The sequence below is a fragment of the Vitis riparia genome, unplaced genomic scaffold, assembly GCF_004353265.1.
Source record: "Vitis riparia cultivar Riparia Gloire de Montpellier isolate 1030 unplaced genomic scaffold, EGFV_Vit.rip_1.0 scaffold544_pilon_pilon, whole genome shotgun sequence".
NCBI classification, from domain to species: Eukaryota; Viridiplantae; Streptophyta; class Magnoliopsida; order Vitales; family Vitaceae; genus Vitis; species Vitis riparia.
Window position 1 is genome coordinate 141,465 of NW_023269699.1, and position 5,540 is coordinate 147,004.

Genomic DNA, 5,540 nt, shown 5'->3' on the forward strand with positions numbered 1-5,540 from the left:
ACTATGAACCGCTTATGGTGGTGGATGATATGAATGATTCTACATCATTAACTCAAGCTTTTAAGTGCTATGAATAGCTTAGGACTATGGATGACATGAATGATTCATGCCTAATTGGTGTCTCAGCTGATTCGTGTCCAGCTGGTACTCCTTGATTGAGGGATTAATCAACAAAATTTATAACCTATTACACCATATACTAGGGTAGCAAAGACAAAGCTACTATAGCATAGTGGCTCTAGGATCGTTCACTATGATGGGTTTTCACTTCACAAATGATATTAATTCAAAGCTGAATTGGTGCCTTTTCATTTCAAGGTTAGCTTTAAAAGAAAACATAAAGATGTTTGAAAAAGGATTGGTTTTAAGCTAACCAAAAATAGTAACTGATTTTAATTACAAAGAAAAGTGTTTCTTGGAGTTTAGATCACTAGGCTCAGATTCCTCATACAAAAAGGGAGTTTCGGTCACTTGTTTCTTTTCCTCACATTAGAGAATTAACATATAGTTCCTTCTCCAACCGGTGTTGTACAGATGCTTCCCTTTAATGGGTTCAAACACTAAATCCCTCTCACTGATGCACCTTGCAATGGCTCATACCTCTCACCTAGCACTTGCCATTCAAGGTGATCTTTAACCTTGGATTACCCATCAAAAGCTCGCAAGAGATAACTAATGGATGTCTCCTTGGAGTCCAAAAGCTTACCAAGTGTTGGCAATTCTAGAAAATCCTACCTTCAAGCCACCTCCCTGAGGCTCGCAAGGGGTAAACTAGTGAATCTCCATGGACGGAGATCACTTGCCTTACCAAGTGTTGGCCCAGGTGATTTAAAGGCGTTTTAAGTTAACTAAAAAGATAAAAACCATTAACGGGTCACACTTTCTCTTCATTAAAAACTAAAACAACAAAACTTCCAATTTATGCATGTGGAAACTTACCCGGCTTTCTTCACTCCAAGAGACAAAGAGTCTAACCTCTCATCTTCTGAGGAAAAATCCTCAGAGTTTGATTGGCTAGAAAGAAAACTAAAGAGAAAACAAGAATATAAAGAAGAAACAGAGCAAGTGCTCTGTATTTTACTTCCTTGCTAATTTGTACAAAGGATGCGCCCCTAGAACAAGCTCCTCCGAGAATGCCCCTGAGAGTTTATATAGGAAGGTAATTTACCCTTCCTTGGATACTTCCTAGCTAAGGAATTACATGAGTGGCTGAATACAAGGAGAAAATAGAAATTTAGACACAAAAATATCAGAAGAAAAGATCTAAAAGAGTCGGTGCACAACTATCGGGAAGCTTCAGGACCGTTGCACTGTGCAAAATGAGGTCTGCGAGATTTCGCAGATGTACAAAAAAGGTTGCGAAATTACTTCGCAGCAACCGGTTAATTTCACACTGCTGCAAAGTGGTCTTTCATCTTGTGGAGTTTGGCTTCCATCGCATTGTGAAACTTCAGGAGGAATTCCTCAGCACTGTGTAAAAAGGCTGTGAAATCATTCCGCAACAAAAGGGTGATTTGGCAACACTTTGCAAAATCCTTCCTTCAGCTTGGAGTGATTGGCTTCCAATGGCTGTAACTTCCTTATTTCAGATCCAAATCATACACGGTTTGAAGTGTTGGATTTTTGACTTCCTGAGCTTTGAAATGGTATATAGCATGTAGAAAATGGACTTCGGGAAGTGCTCCAAAAGTTTGAAAGAAGACTGCAGCTGCTGTCCTCTGTTTTCCTCTTTGCTTCTCTCCTTGCATACTTTGAACGACTTTGGCAAAGGGCTATGGATCTCCAAAGCTTGGTTTCTTCATGAATTTGAGCTCTTCATTGCTTTTCCATGGATTCCAAATAACTCTCCTCAATCTCATATTGCTTTGGTGATCAAAAAGCTATCAAAACGCCAAAACTTAACACAAATTGATTAGAAGTGATTGCAAGGGTCCTTAACATGTTAATTGGGTTAAAAGGCAATAACTACTACTCAAAAGTGTTTAAAATAGTTAATTACAAGCTATGAAATAGTACTTTTTGAGTAGTAATCACTCCCCCCAACCGACATATTGCTAGTCCCTTAGCAATGAAAGAGAGAAAATTTATAACCTATTACACCATATACTAGGGTAGCAAAGACAAAGCTACTATAGCATAGTGGCTCTAGGATCGTTCACTATGATGGGTTTTCACTTCACAAAATGATATTAATTCAAAGCTGAATTGGTGGCTTTTCATTTCAAGGTTAGCTTTAAAAGAAAACATAAAGATGTTTGAACAAAGATTGGTTTTAAACTAACCAAAAATAGTAACTGATTTTACTTACAAAGAAAAATGTTTCTTGGAGTTTCAGATCACTAGGTTCAGATTCCTCATACAAAAAGGGAGTTCCGGTCACTTGTTTCTTTTCCTTGCATTAGAGAATTAACATATAGTTCCTTCTCCAACCGGTGTTGTGCAGATGCTTCCCTTTAATGGGTTCAAACACTAAATCCCTCTCACTGATGCACCTTGCAATGGTTCATACCTCTCACTTAGAACTTGCCATTCAAGGTGATCTTTAACCTTGGATTACCCGTCAAAAGCTCGCAAGAGATAACTAATGGATGTCTCCTTAGAGTCTAAAAGCTTACCAAGTGTTGGCAATTCTAGAAAATCTTACCTTCAAGTCACCTCCTAGAGGCTCGCAAGGGGTAAACTAGTGAATCTCCATGGATGGAGATCACTTGCCTTACCAAGTGTTGGCCCAAGTGAATTAAAAGCGTTTTAAGTTAACTAAAAAGATAAAAACCATTAACGGGTCACACTTTCTCTTCATTAAAAACTAAAACAACAAAACTTCCAATTTATCATGAGGGAACTTACCCGGCTTTCTTCACTCCAGGAGACGAAGAGCCTAGCCTCTCATCCTCTAAGGAAAAATCCTCAGAGTTTGATTGGCTAGAAAGAAAAAGAATGAGAAAACAAAAATATATATGAAAAGCAGAGCAAGTGCTCTATATTTTACTTCCTTGCAAATTTGTACAAAGGATGCTTTTGAGAACAAGCTCCCGAGAGTCATATATAAAGAAAATTACAAAACAAAATATCTGAGGTTATTCACCCCTTTTCCAAACTTAATAACTAAGGAATCCTATGATAGGTGGGTTACAAGGAGAGTTTGGGGATTTAAACAACAAAAATCTAAAGAAAAATATCTTAGAGAGTCGGTTACAAATATTGGGAAGCACTAAGGACCATTTCGCGGGTGAAAATGAGGTCTGCGAGATTTCGCAGATGTACAAAAAGGGCTGCGAAATCACTTCGCAGCAAAAGGCTGATTCCGCAACGCTGCGAAGTTGTCTTTCATCTTGTGGTGTTTGGCTTCCATCGTGTCGTGAAACTTCAGGAGGAATTCCTCAGCACTATGCAAAAAGGCTGCGAAATCATTCCGCAACAAAAGGGTGATTTCACAACACTTTGCAAATTTCTTCCTTCAACTGGGAGTGATCGGTTTCCAATGGCTGTAACTTCCTCATTTCAGCTCCAAATCGCATACAGTTTAAAGCATTGGATTCTTGACTTCCTGAGCTTTGAAATGGTATATAGCATGTAGAAAATGGACTTCTGGAAGTGCTCCAAAAGTGTGAAGGAAGACTACAGTTGCTGTCCTCTGTTTTCTTCACTCTGTTTTTCCTCTCTCCTTGCTTCTCTCATTTTTGCATTTCGGATTTGCTTATGGAAAAGGACTTCAAAGCTTCGGTTCTTCATGTTTTTGAGCTCTTCATTGCTTTTTCCATGGATTCCAAATAACTCTCCTCAATCTCGGATTGCTTTGGTGATAAAAAAGCTATCAAAACACCAAAACTTAACACAATTTGATTAGAATTGATTGCAAGGGTCCTTAACATGTTAATTGGGTTAAAAGGCAATAACTACTACTCAAAAGTGTTTAAAAGGATTAATTAGAAGCTACAAAATAGCACTTTTTGAGTAATAATCAATGAACAACTCCTGGTCATGAGCTCAAGGCTCTAGATGCAATGACCAACTCTTTGCTCTGGGTTGAGATGAACAACTCTGAGTTATAAACTTAAGGCTCTAGATGCAATGAATAGCTCAGGGTTGTCATTGACAGCTTAAGGTTGTGAGCTCAGGGCTTTAGATGTTATAAATATCTTAAGCCTGTGGTTGACATGAACGACTCTGGGTCGTGACCTCAGGGCTCTAAATGCTATGAACAACTCAAGGTTGTGGAAGAAAAGAATGACTCCGAGTGATGAGCTCTGGCCTCTAGATACTATGAACAACTTAAGGTTATGGTTCACATCAAAGACTCTGGGACAAAGCCTTGAGCTCATGGCCTATGGTTGTTCATAGCACCGATAGCCTTGAGTTGTTCATAGCATATAGAGGCTTGAGTGCATGATGTAGAATCGTTATTAACATCCACAACCCTGAGCAGTTCATAGCATCTAGAGGCCTTAGGTCACAAGAGACCGAGTCCAGCATATCATCCACAACTATGAGCCATTCATAGCATCTAGACCCCTGAGCTCATGACCTAAAGTTGTTCAGGTCAACCACAACTCTAAGGTTTTGATAGCATCTCGAGCCTTAAGCTCCCGACCCAGAGTCGTTCATGTCATCCATAACATTGAGCAGTTCATAGCATCTAAAGGCTTGAGCTCATGACACAAAATCATTTGTATTTTTACCAAACCTGATCAATTGAGAAAATCTAGAGGATCGAGTTCACAAGATCCCAAGTCGTTCATATCATCCACAACTTTGAGTTTTTCATAACTTCTAGCACTTTGAGCTCAGGGCCTGAAGCCTTTCATGTCAACCACAACCCTAATTTGTTCATAGAATCTTATGGCCATGACCTGGAGTCATTCATGTCATCCACAACCATGAGTTGTTAAAAGCACCTAGAGCCTTAAGCTCATGACCTAGAGTCATTCATATCAATTATAACCCTAAGTTGTTCATAGCATCTAGAGGCCTAAGATCATGACTCTGAGTGGTTCTTATCCACCATAACCTTAAGCTACTCATAGCATTTAGAGCCTTGAGCTCACGAGCTATAGTAGTTCATGTCATCAACAACCTTAGGCAGTTCATATAACCTAGACCCCTGAGTTCATGACCCAAAATCATTCATGTCAACCACAACCCTGAGTTGTTCATAGTATCTATAGAATTCATCTCAAGACCTAAAGTCGTTCATGTCATCCATAGCCCTAAGTTGTTTATAGCATCTAAAGCCATCATCTCAAGACCTAAAGTCATTCATGTCAACCACAACCCAGAGGTGTATGTTGCATCTAGAGCCTTGAGCTCACGACCCAGAATCGCTCATGTCAACTAGAACCATGAGCAGTTTATAACATCTAGAGCCTTGTGATCACGTCCAAGAGTCATTCATGTCATCCACAGCCTTGAGCAGTTCATAGCTTTGAGTTGTTCAAAGCATCTAGAGCCTTGATTTCATAACCTAAAGTCGTTCATGTTAACCACAACCCTGAGTTGTTTATTGTATATAGAGCCTGGAGCTTACGACCTAGAGTCGTTAA